General features: G+C 48.4%; 1 pseudogene across 1 annotated transcript; it reads right to left on the bottom strand.

The window, feature by feature from the left end:
• Nucleotides 1-695: 695 nt before the first annotated feature.
• On the bottom strand, nucleotides 696-14,176 carry LOC144339836 (uncharacterized; annotated as a pseudogene). Its single transcript, XR_013415337.1, has 6 exons — nucleotides 11,630-14,176; nucleotides 11,096-11,236; nucleotides 9,836-9,900; nucleotides 5,304-5,426; nucleotides 2,256-4,553; nucleotides 696-2,164 (listed from the first exon to the last, which is right to left on the bottom strand). The product of XR_013415337.1 is annotated as an uncharacterized LOC144339836 (transcript).
• Nucleotides 14,177-14,912: the final 736 nt, after the last annotated feature.

Raw genomic sequence — 14,912 nt, forward strand, 5'->3', positions numbered from 1 at the left:
GGGCGGCAGGAGGCTTGGCGTAGGGAGGCCGACTGGAGGTCAAGTCCTGGGCCTGAGGAGGCCGCCCACGGGAGGAGCTGGGCCGGGAGAGGCTGGCTGGAGGAAGTCTGGGGCGTGGAGACGCCTTCGGAGGGCAGGAGCCGGGCCCGGAGAGGCCACCGTGGGGCCCGGCTTCAGGACGTTTGGGGCCTACAAAGGCCGCGGAGTGGGAGTTGGGCCGGAGCCGAGCCCTAGGAGGTTGTCATGAGGCCTGGGCTAGGCCTGCGGCCGCAGCCGCAAGCAGAAAAAGCTGGGCCTGGACGGGAGGCAGGGAGGCCGCGACTGGGCCTCGAGGAGCCGGCCTGAGGAAGTTCGGGACCTGGAGAGGCCCCCAAAAGGCAAAGGCTGGGCCTGTAAAGGCCGTTCACTGTGACGAATGAGCCGGGCCTAACGAGGCTACTGGGAGGCAAGAGCGGGGCCCGGCGGAGCTGCCGAAAGGCAGGAGGAGCTCTGGCCTGGGGAGGCCGCAGTCAGGCGAGAGCTGGGCGTGGAGAGTCTGCTGGGAGGCAGAGGCTGGACCTGTGCAGGCCTTCGGGCAGCAGGAGGCTGGGCCTGGCGAGGCCGACTGGAGGTCAAGTCCTGGGCCTGAGGAGGCCGCCCAGAGGCGTGAGCGGGGCTGGGCCTTAAGAGGCCCGTGGCAGGCAGTAGGAGCTGGGCCTGGAGGGGCTGACGTGAGGAAGTCTGGCAGCTGGAGAGGCCGCGGAGAGGCAGGAGCTGGGCCGGCGGAGGCCGAGTGGGCGACGACTTGGGCCTGCAGGGGCCGCCGGGAGCAGGAGCGAGCCCTAGAGAGGCCGACTCGAGGCCAGTGTGGGCCTGCAGAGATCGCCGGGAGGAGGAGCTCGGCTTGGAGAGGCTGGCTGGAGGAAGTCTGGGGCGTGGAGACGCCGTTGTAGGGCAGGAGCCGGGCCCGGAGAGGCCACCGTGGGGCCCGGCTTCAGGAAGTTTGGGGCCTACAAAGGCCGCGGAGCGGGAGCTGGGCCGGAGCCGAGCCAAAGGAGGTTGTCGTGAGGCCGGGGCTCGGCCTGCGGCCGCAGCCGGGAACAGAAGGAGCTGGGCCTGGATGGGAGGCCGGGAGGCCGCGACTGGGCCTGGAAAGGCCGGCCTGAGGAAGTTCGGGGCCTGGAAAGGCCGCCAAAAGGTAAACGCTGGGCCTGGAAAGGCCGTTCCCCGTGACAAATGTGCCGGGCCTAACGAGACCACTGGGAGGCAGGAGCGGGGCCCGGCGGAGCTGCCGAAAGGCAGGAGGAGCTCTGGCCTGGGGAGGCCGCAGTCAGGCGAGACCTGGGCGTGGAGAGTCTGCTGGGAGGCAGAGGCTGGGCCTGTGCCGGCTTTCCGGAGGCAGGAGGCTGGGCCTCGCGAGGCTCACTGGAGGTCAAGTCCTGGGCCTGAGGAGGCCGCCCAGAGGCGTTAGCGGGGCTGGGCCTCAAGAGGCCAGTGGCAGGCAGGAGGAGCTGGGCCTGGAGGGGCTGACTTGAGGACCTCTGGCAGCTGGAGAGGCCATAGCGAGGTAGGAGCTGGGCCTCCAGGCACAGCCAGAAGTAAAAGCACAGCCTGTAGAAGTCATCTGGGGGCAGCAGCTGGGCCTGGAGAGGCCAACGAAAGGCAGGAGCGGGGCCTTCAGAGGCTGACTTGTGGACATTTTGGGCTTGGATTTTGTGGCCTGGACTTGAGGCCTGTTGGGCCTCCTGCAAAGAGGCAGGAGGTGGGACTAAAGAGGCCATTGTAAGGTAGGAGCTGAGCCTGTACAGGCTGCTGAGAGTCAGAAGATGGGCCTCATGAGGCCACTGTAAAACAGGAGCTGGGTCTTGGAAGGTGGCCATGAGGCAAAAGCTGGCCCTTGGGAGGGCAATGAGAGGCCGGAGCTGGGTCTGGTGAGGTCAACTTGAGAAAGTTCTGGGCCTGGAGAGAAGACTGGGAGGCAGGAGCTGGGTCTAAAGAGGCCGTTGTAATGATGGAGCTGGACCAGTGGAGGCTGTTGTGAGGCAGTAGCCTCATACGCGGAGACTGCCGTGAGGTAGGGTATGGGCCTAAATAGACCATTGTGAGTCATGAGCTTGGTCTGTAGAGGCCGATTGGAGAAAGTTTGGGGCCTGGAGAGGTTGCAGAGGCTGTTGAGAGGCAAGACCTGGGCCAAAAGATTCAAGTATGTAACATTTATTAGGTACTTTATTTCCTTTATTAAATTGTAATAGATGAAAAGTAATTATAGAACTCACCATAATGTAGAATCAGTGGGCATGTTAAGCTTGTTTTCCTGCGACTAGATGGTCCCATCTGAGCATAGAAGGTGACAGATTAGGCATTAGATTCTCATAGGGACAAAAGCACAACCTAGATCCCTCACATGCATGGTTCACAACAGGGTGCGTGCTCCTATGAGAATCTAATGCTGCTGCTGACCTGAGAGAAGGTGGAGCTCAGGCGGGAATGTGAGCAAAGCGGAGTGGCTGTAAATACAGATGAAGCTTCCCTCACTCGATACCACTCACCTTCTGTTGTGTGGCTCCTTACAGCTCCATGGCTCAGGGGTTGGGGACCCTGGCTTAAGTGCATCCAAAAGCACCCTTCCCACACCAGTCTTCATAGCGGTCAAGTGCAGCAACCACTGAGCTCCCCAGGCATGTGCCTCACTTGGCATTTCATCACAATCAACAGTAAGTGGTAGCTTGAGTCACTGTGAGGTCACTTACCGGAAATCACCGGCATCCCGTTTCCCATTGGCAAGGAGCTCAGCACTGTCCCTTGGAAAATCAAACCTATGCCCAAATCCCACCTGTGTGAGTTGATCTCCTGGGACCCTTCCGAGCATATTAGTCAGAGTCCAATCAGGAGACAAAAACCACTCAAAAGTTTAAAGTGGTAAAATTTAATCCAGAGAATTATTCATTGTAACAGGGGAACAGCATAATGAGAGATTGGCTAGCACAAAGTAAAGAGAACTCTAGAAAAATCAGGACTAGCCCAGGCCAGGCATGGTGGCTCATACCCAAAATTCCAGCAATTTGAGAAGCTAACACAGGAGGACTGCTGAAGGCCAGAAGCTAGAGACCGGTCTGGACAACACAGTGAGACCCTGTCTCTATCCAAAAAAAGAAAAAAATTAGCTGGGAGTGGTGGTACACACTTGTAGTCTCAGCTACTCAGGAAGCTGAAGTTTGAGCCTGGGAGATCAAGGCTGCAGTGAGTCATGATTATGCCACTACAGTCAAGCCTGGGTGACAGAGCAAGACCCTGTCTCAAAGAACAAAACAACAACCATTTACAGACAGAAAAGAAATAGAGCTAATAAGCTAAGGAAAGATGTAGAAATGTGACAAGTAAAGTAATATGAGGTGTTTTACCAATTTAAAATAAACAAAAAATGACATTAAATTGTAATACCCTGTGCTGGCAAAGATGCAGTGAAATGGGCACTTTCTTATACTACGAGGGGTGTTTAAATTGAATATAAGCCTTCCAGGGTAAAGCTTGACAATTTTTTAAAATAATAGAGACAGGGTCTCACCATACTGCCAAACTGCCTCCTCCAACTCTTGGCATCAAGCAATCCTTCTGGCTTAGCCTCCCAAAGTGCTGAGATTATAGCTGGGAGGCACGCAAAACTTTGTCAATTGACATCAAGGGTAATGAGAATGTCCATTCACCATGACTTACAGTAATCTTACTTCTGCAAATACCTTGGGGAGACAATTCAATTTAAACAAAGGTCATCTGTACAAACACAGTGAAAATCTGGGAGTAACGGAAGACAGAGTGGTTAAGTGAAATAAGAAACAGTTATAAGAAATTAAACCACGGTATTAACAGGCAACTGGTAAAAGGTCAGTTGATGTTAGCTGCTACTTTTTTGTTGTTATGAGACAGTGTCTCACTCTGTCACCCAGGCTGGAGTGCAGAGGCTTGATCATGACTCACTGCTGTCTCAGCCTCCCTGGGCTCAAGCGATCCTCCCACCTCAGCCTCCCAAGTAGCTGGGACTACAGGAACATGCCACCACACTAGGCTAATTCATGTATTTTTCTGTAGGGATGGTGACGCCCTTTGTTTCCAAGGCCTGTCTCAAACTCTTGGCCTCAAGCCATCCTCCTGCCTCAGCCTCCCAAAGTGTTGTGATTACTGGTGTAAGCCACCACACCTGGCCAGATGCTACTTTTATCAATATTATCATTACTCCACTCAGTTAAAAATTATTATTTTCAAGGCTATGTAATACTATGTGTCCTACAGCATAATTGTAAAAACATATACAGTCGTCCCTCGGTATACAGACAGAATTAGTTCCAGCCCCCCATCTCTGCATATACCAAAATCCATGCTGACTCACATTTCGCCGTCACCCCTCTGGAACCCACGTATAGGAAAATTCCAAATATGAGTTGGGCATAGTGGCAAGCACCTATAGTCTCAGCCACGTGGGAGGCTGAGACGGGAGGATTGCTTGAGCCTGGGAGGTTGAGGCTGCAGTCAACTGTGATAGCACTACTACACTCTAGACTGGACAACGGAACGAGACTCTGTCTCAGAAAAAAACAAAACAAAACAAAACAGGTTAGAAATTGTAATGAGGCCTGTTGGGCAAAATTCCATATAAGCAAAGTATAAATTAATAAAGCAAATGGCGATAAATTAGTATGACTGACTTTCTCGAGTTTCTGACAATAAAGGTAAGAAAAATGCAAAACACAGAGACAGAGGGTAAAAGAAATTAGGAAAGCATTCAACATGTTTAAGAGGAAGACACTGGCCATGTTTGTGCAGCAGCAGTATGTCACGATATGACATACCTTGGAGAGAAGTTAACAGATGAGGAAGTTCATAAAAATGATCAGAGAAGCAAAATACTGATAGCAATACTCAAGTAAACCACAAAAGTTCCATAACTCATGTCAGCAAAGTGGGAATATTGTACAGTGTGTGTTGACGTTCCTATACAACACTGTTTATTTGCCTTATGTTTGTTTGCAAGGAATGTATATACTAAAAGTTCTTCTTGCTGTCGAAAGAATATGTGTAAGTCATTTGAACGTATTCTTCTGTTTTTCTATTTTTATCTTCCTGCCATCATCCTACAGCTTTACTTTAGAAATGTTTTATTTGTTTAGAAAATTGAACAAGTGCTCGTTGTGGCAGCTCCTACCTCTAGGATGGGAGGCAGGGGTGAAAGGGTTACTTAAGGCCAGGAGTTTGACACCAGCCAGGCCAACAAAGTGAGACCCCATGTCCACAAAACAATTTAAAAATTAGCCAAGTGTCGTCATGTATACCTATAGTCCCAGCTACTCAGGAGGCTCAGGCAGGAGGATCCTTAGCCCAGGAGCTCAAGACTGCAGTGAGTTGTGATAGTACTACTGTACTCCAGCCTGGGTGACAGGGTGAGACCTCATCTCCTAAAATAAAAAACAAAGAAAAAAAATAGTTCAAGTAGCAAGTTGTATGTGGCTTATTCTGAATATTTCTAAACTAGAAGTTCTCAATCTTTTGGGGTCTAGGATGTCTTTACATTTTTTTACTTTATTAAAGACCTCTAAGACTATTTCTTTATATAAACAATTATATTAAAACTAGAAAATAAGACAAAATTTAAAAAATATTCATCACATATTAATAAAGTCATTACATGTTGATACAAGATTCTTAAAATATTTAACATTCATTACATATTAATAATAAAACCATTACATGTTGATATAATACTCACTCTTTCGCCCAGGTTGGAGTGAAGTGGTGTAATCTCAGCTCACTGCAACCTCCGCCTCCCGGGCTCAAGCGATTCTCCTACCTCAGCCTCCCAAGTAGCTGGGATTACAGGCGCCCACTACCATGCCCGGCTAATTATTGTATTTTGTCAGTAGAGACAGGGTTTAGCCATGTTGGCAAGGCTGGTCTTGAACTCCTGACCTCAGGTGATCCACCCGCCTGGGTCTCCTGAAGTGCTGGGATTACAGGCGTGAGCCACCGCGCCCACCCTGATTAATAAATGCTTAAAACACTGATTAGTCAGGCAACAACACTGGGCAGGGGGCTCCTCATTCCCAGTGACGCAAACCCTACTGCATGGCTCAGGGTTTGCAAGGGTTGTAGAGCTGAAAGGCTCTGACTTGAGATTTCATTCTTTTATTTGTACAGTGATACAGGTTCTGCTCTGTCACCCAGACTAGAGTGCAGCTGTGCACTTACAGCTCACTGCAGCCTCAACCTCCTGGCTTCAAGCCATCTCCCTGCCTCAGCTCCCCAGCAGCTGGTACTACAGTTGAGTGCCACCATGCCGGGCTATTTTTTTAATTTTGTTGTAGAGTGAGGGTCTTGTTATGTTGCCCAAGCTGGCCTCAAACTCCTGACCTCAAGAGATCTGCCCACCTCAGCCTCCTGAGTAGCTGAAACTACAAATACACATCACCATGCCTAGCTACATTTATTTAATTTTGAAAAATATTTTTGTAAAGAGCAGATCTTGCTGTGTTGCCCAGGCTGGTCTTGAACTCCTGCCCTTCAAAGATACTCCCATCTCTGCTTCCCAAACAGCTGGGACTACAGACATGAGCCACTGCAATGAACTTGAAGAGATTTCTTTAATCTAGCATCCCGTACTTGCTAGGATTGGGAAAGGCAGTAGTGTTTTTTTTAATTACTTAATAATTCAGTAAGAATCAAACTCAACCTTGACCTCTGCCTTCTCTCACATCCAGTCTGTCAGGAAATCCTGTTGACTGTCTTCAACACACACTAAAGATCCCCACCCAGCAACTCCCTGGCCTCCTCCCCTACTTCTCCCCTCTGACCATCTCTCTACACCACCATGACCCTGGTCAGGACCAAAATCATCTCCCACCTGGATGTTGCCATAACTTGGCCCCCATGCTTCTACCCAAATCTTCCCACAGCCTTTCTCAACTCAGCAGCCAGAGAATGCTTTTAAACCGGAAGACAGATCATGTCGCCTCTCTGCTTAGAACCCTCCTGTAGTTCCCATCTGAGTCAGAGTCAAAGCCAAAGCCCCAGCAATAACCTCCCAGGGCTTACGTGATCTGTACTGATCCCCACCCAGCAACTCCCTGGCCCCGTCCCCTAATTCTCTCCCTCTCTCCTTCTGCTCCACTGGCCTCCTTCCAGAGCCTCAGACACACCTTGGACACTTAGTTCTGTTGTTTCTGCCTACAATCCTCTTCCCTCAGCACCTTGGCCAGCTCCTTCCCCTCCTTCAAGTCTTTGCTCAATTTTCATTTAGAAGGCCACCTCTGACCATAATATTTAACACTGCCATCTGTCCCCACGCCCACCATGCTCATTTCTTCTTTACTTTCTGCCTTCTTTTTTTCAAGATCTCACTGTCACCAAGGTTGGAGTGCACTGACACAATCACAGCTCACTGCAACCTCAAATTTCCAGGCTCAAGCAATCCTCCCACCTCAGCCTCCCAAGTAGCTGGGACTACAGGTTCATGCCATCATGCCTGGCTAATTGTTTTAGTATTTTATTTTATTTTATTTTGAGACAGAGTTTCACTCTTCTTGCTCAGGCTGGAGTGCAATGGTGCAATCCCGGCTCACTGCCACCTCCACCGCCCAGATTCACGTGATTCTCCTGCCTCAGCCTCCCAAGTAGCTGGGATTACAGGTGCGTGCCACCATGCCCAGCTAATTTGTATATTTTTAGTAGAGACAGGGTTTCGCAATGTGGCCAGGTTGCTCTCGAACTCCTGACCTCAGGTGATCTGCCCACTTCGGTCTCCCAAAGTGCTGGAATTACAGGCGTGAGCCACCATGCCTGGCCAATTTTTTCATTTTTTGTAGAGACAGGGTCTTACTATGTTGCCCAGGCTGGTCTTGAACTCCTGGCCTCAAGTAATCCTCCTGCCTAAATTCCTAAAGTGCTGGGATTACTGGCATGAGCCATCATGCCTGGCTTCATGTTCATTTCTTCTTGCTGTTGCAATATAGTTTCCAGTTTTCTACATTCAGTGGCTTAAAACACCACAAATGTACCATCTTACAGTTCTGGGGGCCAGAAACATAAACTAGGTCTATTAAGGCTAAAGTCAAGGTGTCAGCAGGGCTGCATTCCTTCTGGAGACTCTGAAGTGTTCCCTTGGCTTTTTCACCTTCTAGAAGCCACTCCCATTCCTGGGATCATGGCCCCTGACTCCATCTTCAAAGCCAGAAGTGAAGCATCTTCAAATCTCCCTCTCTTACCTCTGCTTCCATCACCACATCTCCTGCTCCACTTCTGAATCTCCTACCCTCTTTCTTTTATAAAGACCCTGCGATGGCTGGGCATGGTGCAGGAGGAACACTTGAGGCCCGAAGTTTGAAACTAGCATGAACAATATAGTGAGACCCACCTCTAGAAAAAAATAAAAATAAATATTAGCCCGACACGGTGGTGTGTGCCTGTAGTCCCAGCTACTTGATAAGCTGAGGTGAGACAATCGATTTAGACCAGGAGTTTGACATCAGCCTGGGCGACATAAACTAAATCCCATCTCTACAAGGATGAGGTGGGAGGATCACTTGAGCCCAGGAATTTGTGGCCAGCCTGGGCAACACAACAAGACCCCATCTGGCCAACATGGTGAAACACCGACTACAAAAATGAGCTAGGCATGGGTGACATGCATGTGTAGTCCCAGCTACTTCGGAGGCTGAGGTGGGAGAATCGCTTGATCTCAGGAGGTCAAAGCTATAATAAACTATGATACATCATCGCACCCCAGCCTGGATGACACAGGGAGATTCTGTCCCAAAAAAAAAGAAAAGAAATATAGCACACCAGACTGGGCAACAAAATAAGACCGTCTCTCTCAGAAAAAAAGAAAATAAACTGTTTCTCTGAGTTCTATGAACTGTTCTGGCAAATTATTAAACCCAAGAAGAGAGTTATGGGAACCCCTGATTTGTAACAGGTTGGTCAAAAGTACAGGTGACAACCTAGGACTTGCCACTGGCATCTCAAGTGAGGACAGTCTCGTGGGACTGAGCACCTAACTTGTGGAGTCTGTGCTAAGTCCAGGTAGTATCAGAATAAAATCATGGGATAGCCAGTTAATATCCAGAGCATTGGAGAATTTGGTGTAGAAACTCCATACATACGCTCAGTCGGAAGTGTGTGAGTAGAGACAAACACGGGCTTTTCTGTCACCTGTCTACCTGCTTAAATGCATAGGAGAGGCAATATGTGGTGCTCATGAACAAAGCAAGCATTAAAGTCAGACCAGACCCAACATTTGACTCAGTCTTAATATCCAGGTGAGCTTGAGCAAATCACTCATTATTCCTACGTCTTGATCACTTCATTCATAAAATGGGGATAACTGTGGCACCTACCTGTGATTCTGTGAGAATTACTGAAATACTATGCTTGGTGTTATTGTGATCATTATACCTATTCCAAACTATCTGACAAGGACTGTGATGGATGATAACATGAAAAAATTAGAAACTGTAGTCAGGTCTCTGAGGCAAAATTCCATACAAGCAGACTACTGTCTCTACAAAGCATTCCTGCCACACTTAATTCACCATTCCCTGAACAAAATGTGCCATCTTCATTGTCCAGGTCTGTACAGTGCTGGTCTTCCTGCCTGAGCAGCTCACTTCATCCCATCCCAGGCCATTCTTCATCCCTCCACCTCCCCCTTCCCTCCCCACTCTCATACAACTCTTCCTCATCTTTCAGGACTTGGCTTCAAGGGTCACCTTAATTGGAAGCTTCTCTCACTGTCCAAAAGAGCTTCCCACTGCACTTGATGCATGCACTATTATTTGATCATTTTTGAGTTACAGTCCAAGTCTTTTTGTACCTGAATAACATGTTGCCCAGTCAGTCTCTCTTCCTGGATTCAGAAGTCTTTCATGGTAGATCCAGCTGGAAGTGACAAAAAGACATTCTTTTGAAATAAAGGGATGACACAGATAGACAGAAGTTCTTAAACGTCTTAAATGGTATGTGTGTGAAAATTAAACAAAATTCAAAGACTTGTGGGGAACATTTAGGAGGGAAAGTTACTGGGACTGTCATAAAGGGTTAATTTGTATTTTATTTTATTTCTTGAGACATTATTTTTATTTTATTTTTTATTTTCTGTCACCTAGGCTGGAGTGCAGTGGTGCAATTAGGGCTCGCTGCAGCCTCGACCACCTGGGCTCAAGTAATCTCACTTAATTTTTATTTGGTTTAAGAAATAAGTCTTGGCCGGGCGCGGTGGCTCAAGCCTGTAATCCCAGCACTTTGGGAGGCCGAGGCGGGTGGATCACGAGGTCAGGAGATCGAGACCATCCTGGCTAACATGGTGAAACCCCGTCTCTACTAAAAATACAAAAAAAAACTAGCCGGGCGTGGTGGCGGGCGCCTGTAATCCCAGCTACTCGGAGGCTGAGGCGGGAAAATGGCGTGAACCCGGGAGGTGGAGCTTGCAGTGAGCCGAGATCGCGCCACTGCACTCCAGCCTGGGCGACAGAGCGAGACTCAGTCTCAAAAAAAAAAAAAAAAAAAAAAAAAAGAAATAAGTCTTGGTTGAGGGTGGTGGCTTACGCCGGTAATCTCAGCACTTTGGGAGGCCGAGAGGTATATTACTTGAGGCCAGGAATTTGAGATCAACCTGAGCAATATATTAAGACCCTGTCTCTACCAAAAAACAGAGTGAATGTGTAGAAGACAATTTTTCCACAGACTGGGAGTGGAGGGAATAATTTCAGGATGATTCAAATGCATTACATATACTGTGCACTTTATTTCTATTATTACTACATTGTAAGATATAATGAAATAATTCTACAACTTACTATAATGTAGACTCAGTGGGATCTCTGAGCTTGTTTTCCTGCAACGACACTGTCCATCTAGGGTGATGGGAGACAGTGACAGAACATCAGGCATTAGATTCTCATAAGGAGTGCACAACCTAGATCCCTCGCATGCACGCTTCACAACAGGGTTCGTGTTTCTATGAGAATCGAATGCTGCTGCTCATCTGACAGGACATGGAGCTCAGGTGGTCATACAAGTGATAGGAGGGGCTAGAAATACAGATGAAGTTTCCCCTCACTCGCCTGCTGCTCACCTCCGGTTCTATGGCCCTTTGGTTGGAGACCGCTGCTCAAGTGCATTCGAAAGGATCCATCCCATGCCATTCTTCAGAGTCATCTTTACTGTGGCAGTGGTCAACTGTAGCACCCCTAAGCTCACAGGGCATATGCTTCACCTGGCATTTCACCACAATCAACAGTAAGTGGTAGCTTGAGTCATTATGAGGTCACTTCCTGGAAATCACCACCATCCTATATCCCATTAGGAAGGAGTTCAGCACTGTTCCATGGATAACCAAACCTATTCCCAAATCCTATCTGTGTGGGTCTATCTCCTGGTACCCTTCCTAGCATCAATTCTGTATTTGTAGGAGTCTAATCAGGAGACACAATCAACTCAAAAGTTTAAACTGGAATGAGCAAGGTGGATCACACCTGTAATCTCAGCACTTTGGAAGGCCAAGGTGGGTGGATTGCCTTGAGCTTAGGAGTTTGAGACCAGTCTGGGAAATATGGCGAAATCTCATCTCTACAAAAAACACAAAAATTAGCTATGTGGTGGCACTTACCTGTAATTCCAGCTACGTGGGAGGCTGAGGCAGGAGAATTGCTTGAGCTTGGCAGGTGGAGGCTGCGATGAGCAGAGGTTGTGCCACTGCACTCCAGCCTGGGTGACAGCGTGAGACCCGGTATCAAAAAGAAAAAAATACATATATGTCAATTTAATATAAAAAGTATTAATTTTGGCCATGCGAAATGGCTCATGCCTGTAATCCCAGCACTTTGGGAGGCCAAGGCAGGCGGATCACCTGAGGTCAGGAGTTCGAGACCAGCCTGACCAACGTGGAGAAACCCCGTCTCTACCAAAAATACAAAATTAGCTGGGCATGGTGGCACATGGCTGTCATCCCAGTTACTCAGGGGGCTGAGGCAGGAGAATCACTTGAACCCGGCAGGCGGAGGTTGCGGTGAGTCGAGATGGCGCCATTGCACTCCAGCCTGGGCAACAAGAGTGAAACTCCGTCTCAAAAGAAAAAAAGGTATTAATTTTAACAGAGGATCAGCATAATGAGGGACACACTAGCACAAAGTAAAGACATCTCTAGAGAATACAGAACTAGCAGAGGTCAGGCATTATGGCTCATGCCTGTAATCCCAGCAATTTCGGAAGCCTAGACAGCAGGATCGCTTGAGGCCAGGAGTTGGAGACCAGTCAGAGCAACATAGTGAGACGCTGTGTCTACCCAAAAAAAAAAGAACAATATTAGCCAGGTGTGGTGCTGGTGTACACCTGTAGTTCCAGCTACTTGGGAGTCTGGGGTGGGAGGATCCCTTGAGCCTGGGAAGTCTACACTACAGTGAGCCAAGATCATGCCACTGAACTCCAGCCTAGGTGACAGAGTAAGACCCTGTCTTAGAAAAAGAAAAGAAAGTGTTAATCCCCCTATGGGAATCTCCTCTTCTCCTGCCCTCTCAGGAACCTCACTTGTCAGTTCTTCCTCCCACTTTCCTGTATCTTTAACCTATCCCCCACTTTTAGCTCCTTCCCACCATCATTTAAATTACTCAAACTTCTTCTATTTTAAAAACCTCTTCCTAAACTCAGTGAGAGGTCTCCTGCACACCCACTGAGCCATCTGCTCCCCTTGGTGCCTTCGCTATAGCAGCCTGAACCATGTCTCTAATCCATGAATCTCATCACGTTACTCCCCCATTTACATCACTTCTCCTTGCCTCCGGGATTAAGTCCAGACTCCTTAACAGCCCCTGCTCAGCCCTGCCTTGCAAGGCAGCCTCACTGCTTGCCCCTCTCCATTTCACCTACTATGGAGTCCAGCTGAGCCTCATCTTTCTCCTCTGGGACTCTCTGAAGTGGGTGATGCCCTCTGCTTATAATACGCTTCCCCTTAAACCTCTACTCTCTTCCTGGCTAGCTTCGGCTCCTCTGTCACTTGTCTGCTTTGGCATCACCTCCTCACGGAAGACTTCCTTGACTCCCCAGATTCTCAGGAGCATGGCAGGTGAGGTGCTCCTCCCATGAATGGATGGAGATTAGGGAGAGTGTGTTATTCATGCTTAATTCACCAGTGCTTAGCTCAGTACCTAGCACAAAACAGTTACTGTGGTAGCCAAAGTAATAACCCCCACCCCCACCAATTGTTCATGTCCTATTTACACAGCACAATTGCATAGGAAGGGGGAATTAAGAGTGCAGATAAAATTAATGTTGAAAATCAGCTGACCTTAAAACAAGATTATCCTGGAATATCTAGAAGAGTCCATGTAATTACAAGCATTCTTTAAAAGTGGAAGAGGGAGGCAGAAGGTTAAGAACCAGAGACGGTGGGCACAATGGCTCATGCCTGTAATACCAATACTTTGGGAGGCCAAGGCAGGAAAATCCCTTGAGTGCAGGAGTTCAAGGTCAGCTCTGGCAACACACTTGAGGCCCCATCTCTACAAAAAAATCACAAGATTCACTGAGTGTCATGGTGCTCACCTGTGGTCCCAGCTACTGGGAAGGCTGATGTGGCAGGATTGCTTGAGTTTGAGGCTACAGTGAGCCGTGGTTGGACCACTGAACTCCATCCTGAGTGACAAGGCAAGGTCCTATTTCTAAAGAAAAAAACGACATTGGAATCAGGGTCCCCTCCATCCTAAGGTGCCTACAAGGCATCTCTCTCTGCAAACGAGTAAACATCATCTTCCAACTCCTCACAGAGTGGAGGAGCAGGAAAACTCCCTCACCTCATTTCTGTGCCACTTGGGAGGTCTGGACAGCCCAATAACCAGCTCCTTGCTGATGATGCAATCAGGAAATGGCTCGAGTTGAGCTAAGGAGAATTTGGATCCTTCTTTTGGTTCTCAACAGGCAGGGTAGGGGCCAGGCATGGTGGCTCATACCTGTAATCCTTGTACTGTGGGAGGCCAAGGTGAGAGGATTGCTTGAGGCCAGGAGCTCAAGACCAGCCTGGGCAACATAGCAAGACCTCGGTGGCATGCACCTGTGGTCCCTATTACTTGGTAGGATGAGGTGGGAGGACTGATCACTTGATCCCAGGAGTTTCAGACACAGCCAGACCATGTCTCAAAAAGTTAAAAAAAAAAAAAAAAAAAAAAAGAGAGAGAGAGAGACAGACTATAGGCAGGCACCACCACATTTGACTAATTTTTAAATATTCTGTAGAGACAAGGTCTTGCTAGGTTGCCCAGGCTGGTCTAAAACTCCTGGCATCAGGCTGGGCATGGGGGCTCATGCTTGTAATCCCAGCACTTTGGGAGGCTGAGGCAGGCAAATCACCTGAAGTCAGGAGTTCGAGACCAGCCTGGCCAACATGGTGAAACTCCGACTCTACTAAAAATACAAAATTAGCCGGGCAGTAGTGGCGTGTACATGTAGTCTCAGCTACTTGGGAGGCTGAGTCAGGAGAATCACTTGAACCTGGGAGGCGGAGGTTGCAGTGGGCCAAGATCGCACCACTGCACTCCACTCTGGGCCACAGAGTGAGACTCTGTCTGAAAAAAAAAAACAGAAAACAAACTCCTGGCATCAACACATCTTCCTGTCTTAGCCTCCCAATGCCCTGGGATTATATTGTTTCCTATAATTGAAGACACTTGTTCTTATACTGCTTTAAGGTATAAAAGAAAAAACAAAACATAATGACAAATGTTGGTGAAGGCCAGGCATGGTGGCTCAGCCTGTAATTCCAGAACTTTGGGAGGCTGAGGTGGGTAGATCACTCAAGGCCAGGAGTATGAGACCAGCCTGGGCGACACGGTAAAATCCGATCACTCCAAAAAAATATAAAAATTAGCCAGGCATTGAGATGAGAGAATCACTTGTGCCTG

Source organism: Macaca mulatta, chromosome 3 (assembly GCF_049350105.2).
Source record: "Macaca mulatta isolate MMU2019108-1 chromosome 3, T2T-MMU8v2.0, whole genome shotgun sequence".
In the NCBI taxonomy this organism is placed as follows: domain Eukaryota; kingdom Metazoa; phylum Chordata; class Mammalia; order Primates; family Cercopithecidae; genus Macaca; species Macaca mulatta.